Source organism: Meleagris gallopavo, chromosome 6, assembly GCF_000146605.3.
Source record: "Meleagris gallopavo isolate NT-WF06-2002-E0010 breed Aviagen turkey brand Nicholas breeding stock chromosome 6, Turkey_5.1, whole genome shotgun sequence".
Lineage (NCBI taxonomy): Eukaryota > Metazoa > Chordata > Aves > Galliformes > Phasianidae > Meleagris > Meleagris gallopavo.
In genome coordinates, this window is record NC_015016.2 from 48,050,642 (window position 1) to 48,071,617 (window position 20,976).

General features: G+C 39.2%; 1 long non-coding RNA gene across 1 annotated transcript; it reads left to right on the forward strand.

Annotated features, from left to right (window-relative positions):
* The first annotated feature begins 5,308 nt into the window (after positions 1–5,308).
* LOC109368344 lies at positions 5,309–9,063 on the forward strand. The gene is made up of 5 exons (XR_004160187.1): positions 5,309–5,352; positions 5,796–7,199; positions 7,558–7,665; positions 8,198–8,276; positions 8,358–9,063. It is a non-coding gene; the product is annotated as an uncharacterized LOC109368344 (long non-coding RNA).
* The last annotated feature ends 11,913 nt before the right edge of the window (positions 9,064–20,976 follow it).

Below are 20,976 nucleotides of genomic sequence, written 5' to 3' on the forward strand. Positions count from 1 at the left end.
TTTCCCTCAAGGACTGGTAGGGGAAGCCCTAAGCAGATGGCTGTAAGACCGGCTTGCAGCCTGCTCTGAAATGGAGAAGCTGAGTGTTTGTTGAATGGTAACAGCCTCTGAGGTTTTTAAAAACAAAAACTTGATTTGAGTCTGGATTTAAGAACAACTTTTATTTTTATTTTTATTTTTCCATGGGGTGAAAGAGAGCAGCATGAAGGAGCAGAGGTGGGTAAATGTCCTCTCTGCATGATTGCCCTCAGAAGGGAGTTGATTCCACGATGGCAGGGCACGGTGCCCTTTTCCCACTCTGCCTCTGTCTTGGTGCTGTTTGGTGGCTGTTACTGGATAGTCAAGCTCTGTGCTGGGGCACAACTACGAGGGTGCTGAGGCTGCTGTGAGCTATTGGAACCTACAGGCAAAGCAAACACAGTTTGGTTTTAATGTTGTAACTTGAGGGTGCCCTGAGCTTCTGCTGCTTCTGGCATTTCCAGGCTCAGGGAAGTACAAACACAGCTGCAGGGACAGGCACTGTTTTTGAAATGCTAATACTGTTGGATTGTGGAGTATCTAATACACATGAAATAACTAGTAAATGTATTAAGGTCCTGCGTTAAGGCCTAGCTCTTAACATGGTATAGGAATAGACTCAGGTAGTTTCAGGAATCCCTTTATCTATACTGTCCTAAGATCTGTCAGGAAGCTATAAATTAAAATAAGGAATGAAGGAGAAATGTATGTAGGCACGATTTCAAAAACTTTGCAGTTACATTGTGACATGCTGTACTCAGCTTTGTGCTAACAGCATTGGATAATCAATGAACCCTTTCACTGATCCCAGATATAAGATAAATTGATTGGAATTCTTCGCAATGATAGAGGATTAAGCATGATTACAGCACTGCTGAGTTTTAGCTTTGCAGGCAAGTTTCTCTGTGCTAGTTGCATGGAGAATGCTTGAAGAAATGCAGTAGTTACATGCACCTGTTTTACACTGAGAGGCAAGGTAATTGCCTGTGGATTACAGACAATCTATGAGCAGCTGCAGGCTCTTGTGAGCTGTCTTTGGGTCAGGAAATATTTAGGCAACCATCGTTAAAAGATTGTAATTTTGTTCAGAATGGCTTCCTAAATTAGTTATGAAATACAGATCAGCATGTAGTACAAGTTTTGGAAAAGTGTTTGGTTCATTTTTCTATGTTTTGGTACTGTCTGACTTTCCAATGGATTATTGTTAAAGGGTTAAGAAAACAGTTCAAAACTGGATTTTTCTTGATAGGTGGCAATCTTTTCTTCAAAGGGGAAAGATGTTCCACAGATGAAAAAGTAGAACATTAGTAGAAAGCTTTGAAAATCCCCTTTTAAAGAAGGAACAAAGAGATAATTATTCTACCACCGCATACAAAGGTATGGGTTTAGTCTTTTCTAAAAATTTAATATACACATATACAGGGCTCTTTTTCCAGCACCTTGATGAGGGTTTTGACATTTAAACAGCAAAGATGAGAAAACCAAGGTGTAGAGATGCATTCCCTTACTTCAACTCTCACACTACCTTTTAGAAAATTCATACTAGCCTCAACAGAATTACAGTCAAGGTAAAAACTGAATGATTTTGAGAATCCAGGATCTACCATGTCAAGCATTTTGCTTTACAATATTGGTAACAAGCCTTCTCATCAGAAAGTATGTTGGACTTACTACAACTAGCATTCAATATGGCTACTTTTTGTGTCCTCTGCTTACAGGGCTACTACATGAAAGGGTTTTATTCTTGAATAATGTTATGTGAGTGTATCTGCATTTGTCTTAATATCTCTTTAGTATACTGGTATATTTAAAAGAGTTTCAGAAATGCAATGTTCTCTGGCTTCTAAGCCCTTCATTCACTTGTAAGATGAAATGGAAAATACCTGTTGAGCCTAGTGATTTTACACAGATGTGCGTGTATATGTGTCAGTAGATAGTGCATTGCAAGTAGAGGTTCAAGGAAAAAGTAAACCAACTCCAGTTTAGAGTTTGCCCAGAATATTCACTGCTAGAGGAAAAAAAAAAAAAAAAAAGTAGTTCTGCAGCTGCACAGATGAAGGCTGTTGTTCCACCATGTTTCTCTTTTGAGTAATAGCTCACATACGTTAATATTTGTGCTTAGTAACACAAGGTAGTGTTTGGGCTCTGAAGCACCTGTGCTTCTTTTGTGATTTTACTGCATGTTGCTTCCAGTCTCAGAGACTGTTCTCCTCCAGGTTCTTTTCCCATTTTGCAGCTATATAGTTGGGGTACATAACAGCATCAGTGGATGGTGCTCAGGTGTACCAGGCTCACTTCACATATTTGCTTGTTCCAGGCAAAACCTGATAAAATAGCCCATTTCACTCTGTACCGAATGAGAAAAGAGCTAGATTATAAAATAGGATGCAAATTTATTTGCACTGATTTCTTAATACAGAACCTTTTTCATTCTGTGCATTCTGTGTACATGGATGTAGTTCTGACACTGTTGCTAAACATGCTGTTGTTGGTATTGCTAAATAGACCTTTATCATGAGCACAGGCAGACCAAGTGTAAATACTAATTAGAGACTAATCCAAAAATCTATTGAAGTTTGTGGCAAGATTCAACCGTCTTTGGATGTGTCCCAAGGTAAAGGATTAATCACTATTTTAGCAGGGTTCTGCCTCTTCAGTTGAGAAATTATCTTGCTAACAAGGGACTATTCTGCTTACTTGTGTCCTCCCATGTTACAAAGATTTCCTGTTTTTATCTTTCTAGAAATAGTGTAAGATCTTTAGCAACAAGAAGCATTGCTTCTTCCATGCAAGTGATGTTCTTCGTACCTTTAAAGTTTAGGTTATGCAGGGCTTTGCTGGAATATGGCCTAACTTCTCAACAGGTGAGAAAGGTCTCAGCATCGGAATCTCCACAGCAGACTGCACACAGTAGTCTTCTCTTTCCATTCTCTGTGAGTACACATTCACCCTTATCAGCTCGAGCATACATTTGTGAGCAATGTTGAGTTTTGATTAGCATACACAGAAAATTCCATGGGAATAAATGCGATACATTTCTTTCTATAGAACACCTAAGATTTATATCTATTTACCTGTTTGTTGTCGTACAATCTTTAATGTCGGAAAACACCTCTAAGATCATAAAGTCCATGGGTGTACATCCTTTTGGTTTGCCTGTGCTGCACTGAGTAAAGAGCAAATGTTTTGGGCTGATCTTTTGGTTACTGCTGAGTAATGGGTGCATGGCCAGAGTTGAGTTGGGCCACTAAGTGGAGCAGAGCCACCACCATTATGGTGTGGGGCAGGGCTAATTGCTAGCTGCTACAGGCTCCATGCAGCCCACAGGTTGGACATGGCTGAATCCAACTGTCAACCCGTCACCATTTACTGTGATGCTTCATTTCCTTCACTTGTTTACAGAGATCGTGGTGAGGTGCTGGAACAGCTGCCCAGAGAGGTTGTGGATACCCCGACCCTGGAGGTGCTCAAGGCCAGGTTGGATGGGGCCCTGGGCAGCCTGGGCTGGTATTAAATGTGGAGGTTGGTGGCCCTGCATGTGGCAGGAGGTTGGAGATTCATGATCCTTGAGGTCCCTTCCAACCCTGGCCATTCTGTGATTCTGGGAGCATATAAACAGGAGGGGGAACGGCTGTTTGTGAGGGTGGATAGAGATAGGACAAGGGGAATGGTTTTAAACTGAGACAGGGGAGGTTTAGGTTGGATGTTAGGAGGAAGTTTTTCACCCAGAGGGTGGTGAGGCACTGGAACAGGTTGCCCAAGGAGGCTGTGGATGCCCCATCCCTGGAGGCATTCAGGGCCAGGCTGGATGTGGCTCTGGGCAGCCTGATCTGCTGGTTGGTGACCCTGCACATAGCAGGGGGTTGGAACTGGATGAGCATTGTGCTCCTTTTCAATCCAGGCCATTCTGTGATTCTATGATTCTTGAAAACCTCCAGAAATAGTTTCATAGAATCGCCAAGGTTGAAAAAGAGCTCTAAGATCATCCAGTCTAACTGTCCTCCTATCACCAGTGTTTCTCACTAAACCATGTCCCTCAGTACAACATCTAAATGTTTCCTGAATACTTCCAGGGATAGTGAGTCCACCACTTCCCTGAGCAGCCTGTTTCAATGCCTATCCACTCTTTCTAACATTAAATTTTTCCTGATCTCCATCCTGAACTTCCCATGGCACAACTTAATTCTATCACCTCTAGTCCTCTCACTAGCTACCTGGGAGAAGAGGCCAGCCCCCACCTGGCCACAACCTCCTTTCAGGTGGTTGTAGAGAGTGATAAGGTCTCCCCTGAGCCTCCTCTTTTCCAGACTAAACAATCCTACTTCCCTCAGTCATTCCTCATAAGACCTATGCTCCAGACCTTTAACTGGCTTCATCTCAGCATTTTTTTCTTTCCCCTCAGAAGTTTGTAATTTTCATCACATAAAAACATTGTTGCTACACAAATAAAAATTATCCCAATTTTAGGGATTAGTGTAGAGTTAATGTTACATGAAAGGATTAAAAATCATTGCAAGCATCCCCTTAATGAGAGACTTAATACTTTCTATTTTTTTTTTTATTTGGAGACCAATATATAACTGCAACATATTTCTGGGAACTGGAGGGATATTGTACTTCCACTATTACATATTTTAATGGAAGAATAGTCTGGCACACTTCCATCTACGTAATATAGGGTAACTTTAAAAGAGTTTTTAGCTTTCCAGATGTACTTATATGTTTTATGAATCTTGTAATTTTCAGTCAGTAAGTTTCTTCCTCCAGCCTATAATTATGGATAGACTCTTCTTGATATGTATCTGTATATCTTCTGAGGTGTAATTTATTGAATGGCATTCATCTGTTCTAACTTAGGCATCTTAAAAATTATACATCAAAGTCTGAATCACTCTAAAACCTTATTTCTATCTGTAGACTATAAAGAAAAGCAAGGTCAGTAAGCTACGCTGGAAAGTCTTCATAACCTAAGTTAGGAGGAATGATAGCAGTTGTAGACAGAATACTTGTATAAAAAGTTGCTTTTGAAATTCTGGGTGGCAGGTTAGTTCTTGCAAATGGATTTCCAAAGATTGTCATATTTTGACTTAATAAAAATTGTCATAAGCAGTTGTATGGGAACTGCTGAATCACTGCCTGAACCTCTGATTGATCACCTGAAGCAAGCAATGAGTCACCTGGGAGCACAGGTGAATTGCATTCACCTGTGCTGCTGGAAGGGATGAGCCTGGCTCCACCTCTCCTAGACCCCATTAAAGAGCTGCCTACCAGTGGGGAAGGATCTCTTTCTGGAGATGCCTCCTTTTGGAGTTTTCCAGTGAGCCCAGGACCAGGGTAAGCCCTTTCTCTATTCCTTTTGGTGCATTAACCTGCTTAGCCAAACTCTCTTGTATGTTTCTTAATTATAACACCTGTATATTCATTGAACACAACAATGTACCAAAGAGAAGGGTTTGAAGTACTCTAATTCTTCTCTTTCTAAGGAGAATGGGTGTTTCATAGAACAGTTTCATCTTAAAATGGAGAAAAAGTATTATTGCTGAAAACTATTATCTTGTTTTTAAAGCTTTTTATTGGGATTGAAAGTTCTGCTATGTGAGAATATAGTTTTCCCTTCAGAAATGTTTTTAAAAATACCCTAAATTTAGTATAGTTAGTATTTAAAGAACAAGTACACGCTATCCTGCAATTCTTGTATGAGTTGAATAATGGAGAAGAGGAAGGCATCTTGTGAAAAATTCCCACTGCTATACAGTGTTCTTTTGTCCTTTGTACAGCTGCTAACAGGACTTCCATGGAATGAGAATGACTACTTCTAGAAGTTCTGCTTGCGTTGTTCTTAACGTCAAGAAGTTCCTTGCTATATATGTATACTGGTATCTGGACTGGGGTTGGTTATTTTTTAACCAGTTTTATCAGACTGCCTGTTCTTTGTCTAGGCAAAGTTGTATGAAATTATAGGTGTTGCTTTTCTGATGCTGGGCTTGCTGTATTGTGTAATGATGAAGTAATAAGAAAAAAGATAAAAATAGACAGCCTTAAGATATTTAATAAGTAATAGTGGATAAATTTTGCAAGTAGTAAAAAGCTTAAGTTCTCAATCTATAGCTTCCCACATATTTTCATAAACTGTCCAGGCAAACATTTATCAGAAAAAAGATGTAGAAGTGTTAATATGTTCGTAGGTAGCTATGATCACTTGAAGGCAGCCTCTTTGCTCTGCTTTCACTGTCCTGGAGACAGAAGCTTCTCAAAGCTGTGGATTTCAGAAGGAACTAATTTGGTACTAATGCTGTGCCAGAAGAGTTGGGGATGAAAGACCTTAGAAGATCCTCCAGAAATGTCATACCATCAGCATATGAAGTTGTACCCCTGTGAGTGGGAGCATGTCTCCAAACTGGGTCCTAAAGGAGCAGGTTGTGTTTCTGCCACGTGCAGCAAGGTGCTTTGCCATCTTTCTCCTCCCTTCGCCCTTGTCGTGCTGGCATTGGTGTCTGCTGTGTCTCACCAGTGTGCAATGGGAGTTTTCAATGACTGTCAAGAAGTGGGGGGCTTAAATCTCCTGTTTTGCCACGTTGTTTCTGACTGTGTTTTGGTAGAAAACAGCTCACTTGTGAATGATACCCTCACGGCCTTGATTTTTGAAGCTGAAATTCATTTCTTGCCAGCAGGACCTCCCAGTCAAGGAGTTACCTGTATGCATTATTTTGAGAGGATGAGAGACCCTGGTCATGTCTGTATTTTAAGACTCTATGTGAGACTGAGTCAAATTCCATACATTTTAAGTGCAGAATTATGATTTGAGTCTGGTACTTACTCGCGTAGTAGTGAGTAAATGTGCACGTGTTAATTGTCAGATGACAATGTGATTACATGTTTTCTAGGTAGTTTTAAAAGTATAACCACTGTGTTTTGGTTCTTAGAGATATCAGAACTTCAGCTAGCCAATATGGTCAGTTCAAGTTTCTCACCAGTATATTATGTCATAGGTTTAAGAGCCTTCTGGAACATGAAGCAGGTTGGAGGGCTTGTCCCTCGTTGTCTGCTGGCTTGCGTTTTCCTCTGGGTCTGAGCTGTTTTCTAGGAATGAAGCATTGCTCAGAGCCCATACTTTTATGCACAGCACAATGATGCTGCAGTGGGGTTAATTCCATTATCACTAGGGACTGATGCGTACACGAGTATGCAGTGGGTCTAAGGAGGGCTATTGTGGTTGTGGTACATATTGAGCTTGAGTCTACATAATCTGCAGTAAATAGTGTGTATATATATATAAATATAGTGTGTATATATATATATAAAATTCATGTCACTAAAAGGGAAGAAAGCTTACTTTTTTCCTCTGTTCTCCATTCCATTTCCTCTCTTTTATCATTTTACAATATAAATGTGAGTTGACTGAATCCCAGAAATATTCTGGCTGCTGCACATTATTAATATCCAAATATGTTTTTTCTCTTGGGATTCTTCTGAATGCTCCACTGAAAAGAAGAAGCAGTGCCTAAACAGGGCCTTTTCCCCTTCTCCTTTCCCTTGAAGAATAGGTTCCTTTTACCCTTCTCACAATACTACATTAAGTTCAAGCTGAGTCACCTATCTCCACAAACTGGTCATGGGATAAAGCAGGAGAATGGCACAGTGCCTACGGTAAGGGGCTTCCATTTTTCATCATGAAGTCTCTAACAAGAGCTGTTAGGGTCACAGTAACAATTCTGTAATAATCTGGTACCTGAAGAATTGAAAAGAGCAGAAAACACAGCAGAAAAATTGACCTGTGCATTGGCTTATTAACTAGGACTGGTGTCTGAATTGTGTTTGCATTATGCACCAGTGCAGAGGGAGGGACGTTGCTTGAGAGATGCTGGTCTCTACTGGATAGGCCACAGCAGAGATGTATGCAGATGGTACCAGCTGAGTTGACACGAAGTTATTAAAGTAGAATGCTAAAATCTTATTTCACAGTGAGCTTCTTCCTAATGTGCATGTTCATTATGCTGATTAATGGAAGAAAAGCTTTCTTTAGCACTGTCTCCATCCCACCTTGCCAAAGTAAAAGATATTTGTAGGCAGGATCTCCTTTCGTGTTGCATCTGTTTTGAGAATAATATTCCAAACTGCAGAGTGCTGTCTGTGGTCTTCTGCAGCCTTCTGATCATATCTACTCTTTCTCAAAGCACAGGAATCAGAATGGTTCCCCATCTTTGTCTGCAGCAGAAAAGGCTCAGGGTGAGGCAGGAAGAGAGAACAGATCCTGTAAGGTAATTCTGTCGCTCACCTCATCTTCATAATCTTTCCTTGGCTTCCTCTGCCTTCTAACCCTGGTATTGATCGTGTCATAGGCTACAGCAGACCAAGGCAGGGGGCTGAAAACCTTTCCAGACAGCGGTTGCCAGTCTGCCTGTTGCAGCTTGAAGAAGAAAAGCATGCTGTGAAAACAATTGGTGCATTTGCTTTAGATCTAAGTGACTCCAACTAGGTCGATGCTTCATGCTGATGTGTTGAAAACATTTAAAAAATTTCTCAGAGTTTGATTTCAACTGAAACATTTCAGCATGTCTAGCTCTCTGAAGTTGTTATTTTTCACTAATCTTGCAGACAACTGTTTTTCTTCCACCCTAACAAATAGCAGTAGGGAAACTGGGCCTTTTGTCTAGATAGATTTGTTTTGAATGAAGTTTTTTTTTTCTACAGGAGGTGGAGGTTTTTGCTTGTTTGTTTTAAATAAACTGAGACTCTTGTAAATTGACTTGAAAGGAGTAGTAGTTTATTTCATGAAAGGAAGAAGAGGTAATCGCGCTTCTACAGAGTGTGAATGGCTTTACTTAAACTGCTAGCGTTACTTGCATTTGAATTTTCATTCAGAGGCAGACTAGATAACTCATAAGTACACTAACAGTATTTTATTTTATTTAAATCACTTGATTCTTCTTTGTAATATCTTCATATTCAGTATAACTGGCCTGATTCTCTCACAGTTTTGGATCATGGAGCAAATGAAACATTGCAAAAAGAAACTATCCTCATCCAAATCAGTGTTTATTCAGCACAATTGCTTTCTGAACTGCCTGAGAAAGACCACAAAAAGAACTTACTGTTGTTTCTCTTACTGAGAAACAGCATATGTACTGTGTGGTTGTTTATCTCTCTCTTTTTTAATTTTTACTTTTTATTTGTCTGCCCATGCTTCGCAGTTACTTGCATCTATAGGAAGCTAAACAAGGTAAAACCCACAGGACTGCTGTTCTAGTCTGAACAGCTGGCTGTTCGGGGCTGTCCATGGGAGCGGTTCAGTAGGACCTCACCTCTGATTCTCCAGTGTTGTTCTATGTCCTCCTTCCAAAAATAAGTGCTCATCAGTGCCTGTTGATCTCTTTGAGGTGCTTCTTTAATTATACAGCATATAAATGTATATTAAATATATATACTGGACATTCTTTCCCCCAAGGAAGTGAAATCACCTATGTGTTGTTGCCATCTTTGCTGCTTGCTTCAAATAAGGCAAAGAACATTCTTGCACTGTTCCAACAGGAAATAGAGAACAAATACTTGCCTTGAGGTATTTCATTGAGTTTCAGGATACCATCAGATAGAAATGTTCCAAAAAAATAGATATTTTGTTGAAAGAAAATAATAATAATAATAACTTTAAAACCTGTATTTATCTGGGGAGAGGAGTTTTCCTCCTCCCTCAACTAAGTCTTTGCAAATGTAATGTATTGGATACATGGCACTAATGGGTTTCATGCTCCTGCATTTATTTCACCAAATATCATGCAGTGAACAGTAGTTGTCATTTAAGCAGCTGCAATTTGTATCTATGTCAGTCTTGCGCATTAGAACTAGATAAGCTGGTGTAGGGGGTGTGGGTGAGAAATTTTGTAGCCTCACTGGCATTGTTTCATTCATTCATTTAAAAATGAACTCCATGGGGATGCTGTAAAAGTGTAGGTTATAATTTGAATGTACTGTTAAGAGTCCTGTTTATAAAGAATATATATACTTAAGTAAACCATCAGCTCAAGTATATAAATTAGCTACTTGGTTTTTTTTTTTTTTCCTTTCCCTACTGTGCTGGGTCGAGTTTAGAGAAAGAAAAACTGTAAGATTGTTGTAAAAATTTCATGCCCAACAGGAATTTATCTAGATCAAACTTTTCTGCCCTGGTCTTGTATGGCTGTAGAGCAATGATGCAAACCTTTCCAAGGATTGGCTCTCCTCATGGGAACTGTCCTATTAGATTCAGTAGAATTTATATTATGTGAGAGAAGGGAGGAGGATTGGTTTAGAACTGTGTTTTTAGGGGTCCAAATGATTTATCTGCTAGAATTGGGAATTCATGTTTTTAAGTTGCAGTGGTGCATGTAGTACTGAAATTTGCTTGGATTATGAGAACTGCTGAAGTAAAGGTTGTTGCGTATGCACTGACTCAGTTCTTCCTTTGAACTCACTGGACATGAATTAACATATGCTTGTTTTTAGTGGCTTTTTTTTTTTATTACTGAAGTAGTCAAAGGTGACCAAAACTGTGGTACTTCACACATGCATGCTGGTCTTCACCCTACTTTTCTTGATGTATTTTTTTAAGCCTAGGGTTTACACAGCATTTGCCATAATTGGAATCGACACTGGAGAGCCACAGAAAAGCAATTCATTGAACCCGAGTTTGTTGTGAAACTGAAAACAGGGTTCTGCCTGAGTTGTCTGTACATTTCCTGGAAGGAAATGGCTAGGCATTTTCAGGTGAAATGTGTTCAGAAGGACCTTAAAGAAAGGGTCTTGCTTTGATCCATCTCTTACAGAAGTCAATGAAAGAGACTCCATTGATTATAATGAACACAGGGAAGCTGCCCCATTCAGAACTACATGTAACTTCCACTTCTGGACAATTGCTTTTCCTCAATAGCAGTCCAAGGAGAGATTGATGTAAACATACAAGAAAGAAGACAGTGGTAAGTAACCCCAAAAGCAACTGAATGAGGAGGGAGTAGAGCATGATGACTGCCACATTTTGCTACTGCTCATGTACTAAAGTGCTGGGTGCAATTAAGTTGGCTCTATATTGAATTAGAAGAAAGAAATAATGGGAGAACAGATTTGTTGGCTGTAGAGCTTATCATTCTGTAATATTTTTAAACTTTTTTGTCAAATGCTTTTTGTGCACAGATGCTTTTACTGATACAAATAATGTCAATATGTCCAGGGGAAGAGAGACAGCCTGCATAACGCTATCCAACAACTACTTGTACCTCTACTCTTTTGCTCTCTTGAAATTGCTTTCTTTGCATGATGGTAATACAGTTTAAATTGCCTCAAATCTTTTATGTACCAAGGTCAGACTACTAATGCTGTGAATCCTATATCATCTTTCATATTATCTAGGTCACTTGTAGATATTGTGAGTTTTAGTATCCTGGAGCAAATAAACATTCTACCTGCAGTGATAGACACCAAGCCAACAGAAGTCTAGGCTAAAACGTGCACTGTTCTTGTATGATTTGTAATCAAAAACTAAAATGGAAACCCAGTACTGACTAGTGATAAAGAGATTCCCAACAGGAGCAATGTGGGATAAGAGAGCCATAAGGTGCTAGCAGAGTCCTCTTGTCCCCACTTGCGGATGTTTGATAAAGCTCTGAGTAGGTATGTAGCAGCAACCATCCAACAGCAAAATACACTCTTGGACATAAATCCACTTTTCCCATGCACTGAGATACACACTGAGATCTTTAATTACTTCAGGCTACCAAAGAGACCAGCTACTGTATTGTCAAAAATTTTCATGTCTCTAACACAGTAAAGTCAATGTAAACACTGCTTTAGTGGAGTTAGAAGATATGTTCAACTTCCTACTCCTGCTTAGCCCCCAAACTTGTCTCCGTTTCTTTTTTTTTTTTTTACCCAGAGTGCCACGCTCAGGGTTTCTTTTTCAGAAACCTATATTTCTTCTCTGGAAAAAGTTGATATAAAAGGGAAAATAATTTTCTTTATCCTTTAATCCTTTATTCTCTTTGCTTTAAAAGTTTATTTGCTTCCTGCAGTTGGCCATCTTGAGCTTCTGCTTCTGTGCTGTGTCAAGACTTGCTTAAGCTTGAAGGTTTTTTTTAGGCTTGACCAAGCATTGACAGCGCTATCACAGGAGCTAACGCTCGAGTCTGCCAGTTTGATGGATTAAGTAAACTTATTGAAATCTTTTTTTTCTTTAATACTAAAAGATGCCAAGGGCTGTTTTCTCTTCTTGTGCTTTGTGTGAAACACCCACTGACATTAATGGGAGTCCCTTGTGTGGAATTAGAGTAGAACACAGCCCTTAATATTTAAAAGACTTGTCAACCTTGTGCATGAAGTAATCTGGAGGCGTGTTGTGATGCTGCTTTGCTCTGCAGAGGCTGTTCTAGTCATATGTTCCCTGCCTTTTTAAGATGCTCCTTGCATGAAGTGCATGGCCAGCAACAGCATTGCTTACCTTGTTCCACTTCTAGAAATTCCCCTTTTGTTCCACCTGCCTTCTTTGCTTCATTGATAAAATAGACCTGAGCCATTTCAGTTTAGTTTGTAAACAGCCTTGCTTTCTGATTTTTTTTTTTTCTTCTGCTATTACTCTAGGTAGGAAGAGGTGGAAAGAGAAAGCTTAACAGAGAAGCCATTTCAGTGCCATTTATGTTCATTTTAGTGTTTGAATGAAATGCTTATTCTTTCATGTTTTACCTGCTTTGATACCCTATATGATTTTAAGTTGTGTTGCACTCTAACCCAATGATGATATGCTAGATAGCCGTGGAAAGTTATTTTATGTTACAAAAAATTCACTACTAACCCACTCCTATTTCGAATACACTTTTTTGTTTTGTTTTTAAGAGCTAGATCTGTAGCTTAGGGGAAGAATGAATGTTAAGGAGTGGGGAGAACTAAGAGGCTACAGGTGACTTTCTGTATCTTGAAGCTAATTTTAACAAGGTAAAGATGATTACTTTCAGACTCAAATGTCTATAATTGTGACAGTCCTTTAGCATCACATGCCTATGAGAAACATGGCTAGGGAGTTTGTTCAACATGAAGCTTTCTGTATGTCTAGCAGTATTTTAATTAAAATAAGGATGTTACTGTTGGCTAAAATCCTCAGAATTATTGCCCAAATATGAGTAAAGCTGCTTCTATGGATGTCAGTGATCTGGATTAGGTCCTTAGATGTTCATCAGGATTAATCAGAGTCATGAATAGAATTTGCATGTTCATACAGCAGTCTAATGAAGTTAAGTAAGACTAATGTGTGCTCTGACCTGCTCTACAAAGGTTCTTGATAATCTGTGCTCCCCAGAGAATCTTAAAGGTGTTTTCCAGAGGACCTACTTGTTATGGTAATTCTTAACTTTCTAAATTTCTGGTGTTTCTAAACCAGATCATATGTACAAGCAACTGAAAAATAGGTCAAGAACATCCACGCAAAAGTGGTCTAAGTGTACAGTTATAGGAATACATACAAGCTTCAGTAATTAACGTATTTTCTTGTTATGCTTACTAGGTAGCCTTACAGCGGCTACAGAATTAGTTTGATCAGTACAGGTGACCACAGAAGTGCAGAAATGTAAGAAACCGATGGGAATCTTTAAGACTTCTTCCTAGACTCTTCATTTTAAGTTTGTTCTTTGACAGCTGAGTCAAATCACAAAAGTGATTATGGTGCTACAAGGTGATGGCAACACTGCACAGAAAACTTGAACTCAACCTCTCTAACATCAGTGGCCCTTTCTGGCTCCCCATGCAGATTACCCATGACTCTTCCAAGTCTCTTGAATGGATTTTAGTTCCCTATTTTGTGAGAATAGGGAAAACCTAAAGCTCAAAAAACAAATTTTATTAGTCTTTCTGTAGTTAAAGGTGACTCTTATATTGCCACTCTTTCCTTTCCTTGCTGTTGTCCAGTGGGAAAGAAAAATGCTGAGAGCTGCTTTTTTCCATAGGGCAGATAAAACAAGTTAGAATAGGTTCATTTTGGAAACATGAACATGTTTTTTGTGTCCTTAAAATCAAACTTAAAAAGGTCTATTTTGTAGTGAACTATGGTGAACGAAGTTTTAAATAGGGTTTCTTTGAGAAATCTGGTGGAAATTTTATGAGGTTAGGAGAGAAAGTAAGTTTCAGACCCTGCTGCAGGATTGCTCCATAATTTAATTTGAAAATTCACATTGTCTAGTTGTATTAGCACGAATGTAACATGCCTTTGAATACAAATGCAATTTTTAGCTCGTGATTTAGAAGAGTTCCCTTCCAAAGCTTTTTAGGTATCTATAGAATTCTGGAATGCTGCACATCTGTACGTATACTATCATAAAGCAACATAAAAGTTCAGAGAATATAAGTCGGTTGGTGAATCCACTTAATATAGCTTATGTGGGACAATGAGTTTAAAATATTGCTCTAGAATGTAGTTGGAAGAAATTCTTAATGCTCTGGAAAGCACATCTTATGGTGCTCACTCTAACATCAATTTTAACACGCTGGATCCCTGGCGTGATTTCTGGAGGGCATTTTTTGACATAAAAGAAGAGCCAGATACTCAGATGCAGTGCTTGTGTGGGTCTCCCTTTGATGAGAAATGCTCACCTGGATGTGCTGGATGGAGTCACTTCTCTTTAATAGCAACCAGATTCGTGTGTTTTAGTAAGCATGGTATTTGGTCCTTTACACTAAATTGCAGGCATTGACCTTTGAAGGTGTGTGTGTCCTTTGGTGTTTGGACATCTTCGGAGACAGAATCTCTCAGTGGAGATCTATACCATTTAGTATCTGATTTCCTTAGTGCAGATGAAGGCTAGATAGTCTCAAAGAGGTGGATACAGGCAGCCCTGATCTGTCTTGATTTTAATCACACTGGGCAGTGTCCAGCAGCTGGGGTAAGTATGGCATAATATTCTAAGAGCAGGCAGGCACAGGGACTCAAATCTTCAGCATCCACTGTAAAGTTTGTGGAAGGGAAACTGGCAAAAGCGGGTACCTAAAAAAAAAAAGCTGTGTTAAAGCAAAATGAGCAATTAAAGTATTATTAAAAATGTACATGATACCTCAAAAAAAAAATAAAAAAATCATTCTTTCTTCTACCAAGTAGTTCTCACCCAGTAGAAACAGGTTCATTTTAGGTAGGCATACAGGGAAGTGTAACTGTTGTTCCCTTTGTAAGGAGACTATAATCACATTTCAGACATAGGAAAGTATTTACTCTGACATCCACTGTTTTCCTACCCAGTGAGATTAGGAAAAAAATAGATTATGTTTTTTTCCTAAGCAAATGATGTTACCTCCATTTCCTAAAAGCAATGTGATTGTGAGTGAAACAACAAAAAATATCCTTTCAGAGAACAACAGAGTGAAACAAACAACTGGAGATGCTATCTGTATGAGTTAGAGACCAGCCTGAAAAAACGCTTACAGGCGAAACCCTGATACACAATATTCCAGGTCAGTCAGTCACAGCATGAATGCTGGACATGGATGTAACTGCAGTTTCAGGAGAAGGCTGTCCTCAGAAAGATAGTGCAAGATGTATGCCAATATAAGAAAGAGTCCAGTAGGACATACAGCCTGAAATATGACTGTTACGCACTGTTTTGTTCTGTATCGTGAGCTACTACTAAGCAAGCAGGGTGGATTCCTCTTTAAAAAATGAAATAGAAGTGCGTTTCCTGGCAGATGGTTTTAGTCCCTTTTCCATTTTTGTTTCTAAAATACTAATTTGTAATGCTGCAGGGAGATAGACTTCATGGTTTAGTTTAAATGAAGAGCTGGTGTGGGTTTTTATTTTCTTCCAGAACTTATAGTAAAAGAATACAACTTCATATTTATTTCTGAGATCTAGAAATTGTTTGGGGCATCTGAGATAGATAAGAATGCATATAATTATTTGTGCATATATTGTATCTCTATGGACCAAAAGCCTCCCTTTGTGGATACTGGCCACGGGCTTCTGTTTATACACCTGAAGGCCAGAAGATGTAGCTAGTCCCTGTGTGCTCAGAGGAAGAGAGAGCAACTAAACAAGCCCTTGTTTCCAGGGTGGTTTTGACTTAGTCACTTAAGGTCAAAAATTCAGACTAGACTGGATTAAGCATCCAGCTTTGAAACCTTGACTCAGACTCCCTGGTACCCCATTCTGTGTGAGGTGTGTGTGGGGGAAATCTTATTTCTATTCTCTGCCATACATATGTTCTATATCTGGCAGATGACTCTGTCAGAGGTGTTGTAAAGATTCATTATCTGAGATATGTTAAGTGCTTTGAGAAGCTCTTTGAAAAGATTCAAAGTACGCAACTCTGAAGAGAAGCTGCGAGGGGGTTCCTGAAGATTGTCTCCTGTTATATTCTCTGGTGGGGGAAAAAGAAGAAGAAAAAAAAAAGAGATTTTACAGCCCAAGGGATCCTATTTTTTTTTTCGTTTTGCCCCTCATGACAGTAATATGGATTGACTTTATCAGGGATTGATGTGCCACTTTTTTTTATTCTCCTTCATAATCTTTCTTCTGTCCCTGTTGTCCAACATGTTTGAATTTATTCAGATGCTCTCTGCTAGACTGGGACCTGGGGCAGCATTTCTTTTGGAGTACTCTGCTACTATCGCCCTGCTTATAAATACTAAACAAACAAAAACCCAAAGCAACAAAAATGACAAGTTGAAAGGATGAAAAAAATTGTGCAAGTAAGATTCTTCAATTGTGGAAGTATACAAGGCACTGTCTGTTCTGAGCGTAAATAGTGACTTCTACCAGTGGAAAATGCTAGAGAAACTTAATCAGAGCCTGTGTTTGGTTTCTGGGATGTTACTAGCTCCATTGCAGTTCTGCATTTTAAAACATTCAGGGATGCATTGTACGGTTCAAAACTCATCTGTTTTGGGGAAGCCCAAGTCAAATATGAAAGCAGTTGTGGTATTGAACTTGCTATTATTATTTTTTTTTCCCTGCCTTTGCTTTCCAGCCATGTTCGGTCTCTTGTTTTTTTGGGGGGCTTTCTTAGGCTTGGTTTTCTGAGTTTGTTCCACTAGATTTTTGGCTGATCTCCAGATTTCTGCAGGCAGCTGGAGTCTGACTCCTCTCCTCTCTGGTTTCTCAGCATTAGGGAGAGGCAGAAAGCTCTCTCTTTTTTCCCCAGCATGCTTCTCCTTGAGGACTGCCACTCAGAATGCTTATGTGTTGGAAGCACCCAGAAGGAGCAACGGAGCAGCGCACAAAGCTTCATAGCTTTGCTGGTATTTAGGTTTGGAGTGGTTGTTTCACTGCCCATACCACACTACTGCCACCATCACAGCAACAACGCTGCAGACACTTCTGGCAGGCTCCTCTTGCTCTCTGCAGCAGGAGAAAGAGTTTTTGTAGTTTAAAAAAAAAAAAAAGACAAGTGGATTCCTCTGGTTGCATGTGTAGCTCACTTCTGCACTTCTGATTTGGCAATACGTTTGGACTGCTCGCTGTAGGCCGTGTTATCATGCTGTCTTCAGATGCTGCTTTTGCTGGTATGTAGAAATCACATATTTAAGTACAAGGTGGCTATCTGACTTGGAAGTGTAAATGCTAGTTGGCATGTGCTACTTCTGTAACTGGCCTCTCAGTCTGTGAAGCACCTGGTAGAGTTACGGATGCTGTATATGTTATAATTAACTCTCGGCGCCTGGAAATGTAGCTATTTATGTGCAGAAACAAAAAGGCACGTAAATACGCACTGAGCAGTAAATATTTGTATAGAGAGTACAGAATATTTGTGTAGGTAGGGAGAGTGATATAGTAACAAACATATATGTGTGCATGGGTGTAATGACATTTCCTCATATCGCATCTATCAGGTTACAAGCAGCTAATAATTTTCTTTTTCTACTCACAGCCAAGCATTATAATGGCATATACTCATAAATCAACATCAACATGGAACATTGCTTAGCAAATATAAATGTATGTGCATTGCAGAATGATCTGAGATTACAAAAATATATCAGAAGTCAAAAGTAGCTGGTGGAGAAATGCTATGTCTTTAGTTTATTGAGATTGTTTGGAGGATCCTAATGTACTGTCACTGAAAGAATAATTTTTCCTTTACAATCTACTTAGCAAAGATTTATCGATCCTTTTCCCCTTCATAGAGAATTACTGATCCATTTTAGAAAATCAGATTTTCACACCTTTCATGAGAATGTGCACAGCACAGTTCCCTAGGGAATGCCAAGGAAGTTGACTTTGACATGAAATCCCTAGGTACCGGCGCACAACAGCCTATAGTCTCATCACTGATTTGTTGCACAGGGTGCTAAAATACTTTTATACATTTATAGAGAAATGATTGCACTGCAAGGACTTATTTTTCCATGCTAGTGGATGTATTCAGGGTCCTGTTATTTGTGTAAACAGCATTTTTCAGGGGGGTTTTTTCTTCTCAGCTGTGATGTTATGAACAGTAAGGTAAGATAAAAGTTGTTGAAATTCATATTGCAAAGCAGTAGGGTACTGTAGAATTTTTCAGTGTGTGTAAATAACTTTCTTCAAGATGTGTCTACTCTCTGTCCTCATTATTGTAGTATCCTAGGTAGCTAAGCATTAGGCACGTTATATTGAAGTATGCATCATAATGAAGGTGATTTATTATAATTAAAACGGCATGGAGAGCAGCTTTTATTAGACATATTGTTTCACAGGAGAGCTTAATAAAGAGCATTATTATTAGTTATAGATCTGCGTGAAGGATGTTGTTTACTGAGAGTTATGTGAGTATTAGTCAAAGTCTGAAGTTGCTCATTTGAGCTGTCCACCGTAGGGGGAAAAAAAGGACATTCAGCACAGCAAAGAGAAGAATTTTAAGATTGGAGGGGAGAGAGAGAGAGACAGAGAAAAGGAAATGCCGAGTGCATGAAGTGTTCTCTGCAGGAGCAGTTCTAGAATACTTTATTACATATCTACGGAGACAATGGCATGGACTGTAAGTAGCTCCTGTCTCTCAATATAATAATGCACATAAAGTCGGGGTCAGATTGGGTTCGCTCTGGGCTTTGATGCTGCAGAAGGTCACCAGGGGAATCGATGGACAAAAATGAGACCTGAGTTTCATGCAATCAATGAGATTTTTCTATTTAAAGTGGACACTGCTGGGTGCGAGTCTCAGAGCTTCAAATGTGGTTTTGCTCAGCTTTAGCAGATTGAAAGATGCACTGTAAATGCATTGTTTGTTTTAATAACTCTGCAGGCTCGAGGTGTACAGCTAAACAGGTTAGTCTGGGAAACTCTATTATGAAGTTGCATGAGCTGCAAATAAATGGGCAAATTAGCAGATGCTTTGAATGTTAATTGCGCTGAGTTTTTATTCTGTTTTTGCTGAATTGTAATTGCCTGGCATTTAGCTCAACCCTTAAATGTGATTAGAAAACTACTGAATCGTTTGGTTAAAAATCATCTGGAATTTACCTTTCTATAAAATATGCTTTTCGCCATTAATTTTGTCGTCTTCTATACTGGTTATAGGCAATTACTTAATTTCTTTGAAAACGACTCACATTTCTGTGCATTAAAACAAATTCTTACATGCCTTTGGTTAAGGAGCGGCATTCCTTTGAGTAGCAAGTGAATGCTTGGGACAGAATTGCTTTGGTAATTTTCTCTTTAAAGTTTTCAGGCAGCTGAAAGATATCTGCTGTTTTGCCTTTATTGTGTGCAGTTATCTCTCTGGGATAAGGGAAGCAATCAGGAAGAATGTGATCAGTGAGTCTGACATAACTCTGACACAGGCAACAGCAAATAATTGACTGATACGAAGGAGATCTATCTCCGTTGTAAAATGGTTAAGAAATTAAAGCATGTTATAGGCCAACTTCTAATCACCGATACATAGGAATGTAACTGATTTGCAGTCGATGGAGTTGCTCCAAATGTGCGCTGCCCTAACGCAGGTCCTGACACCGTTTTCAATTTCAAAGTGAGTCAGCTGTTGGTCTGTACTTCGTGAATGAAAGAGCCACTTAAATCTGGCATTTAAATGATCCAGTCGATTGTTTAAATGAAAGAAAGCGGAAAGAAAACAACTGACACACCCCAATAATACTCTGTCTATAGAGTACATCCTGTGCTTTCTGCCATTTTACACATTTAAATATTGAGTCTGAAGGATTTTTTTTATCCTACATCACTGCATAAGGAGATGTTCACCAGAGGCTATGGGGGAGGAAAATGGGAAGCAGCAAACCCAGCCCCCTGTGTTTTTCTATTCCTAGAAATGGCCTTTTTCATAACACTAAATAAAATCAAATTATTCCTTTGCTACAGGTTCAGAACAATCCCAAAATAAGGAAACAAGCCAAGGCCCTGATAGTCTTTTTCACTTAAGCATCCTAAAAATAGACTAATTGGAGGTTTATGAGCAGAGCTTTCAGAGCAGAGTCATGCCTTTTCTACAACTGAAGTCTAAATTTATTTGCTAGAGTCTGAAAAATGCCCCAAAGAAAAGTAGGTGTACAGAAGAGAACTTAAGCTTCTGCCTCAAACTAATTTCTGTTAGCAGAGTCATTTACAATTCAAGCAGAATTTATGCTCACCTGAAATGATTTATTTGTGTTTTCATCTATGCCCTGAGTAAGAACACTTCAGTTGATATTATTCTCATTAAAAACACCCTCCACCTTAACATCCTCTCTTAAATAGTCCTCAGTGTTGCATTCTGAGGATGTGCTAAACATTTTCCAGCTAAGCCTTTTTGATGAAGCAGAAAAGGACGTATTAGTTGACTCTCACATATAAAGACTTTGGCAATAAAAGCCCACTGTTACCATCTTCCTTTGTAAGGCAGGTGTCTGGGAGGTAATGGAAGGAGTAAGCAGTTGCAGGTAGATTATATAAAACTCAAACAATAGAACGATGAGCCACCAGGCTTCCTGTGAAGCCTAAAGTAAATCAGGAGGGGTTACAAAAAAAAAAAGAGAAATACCTCGTCAGTTGTA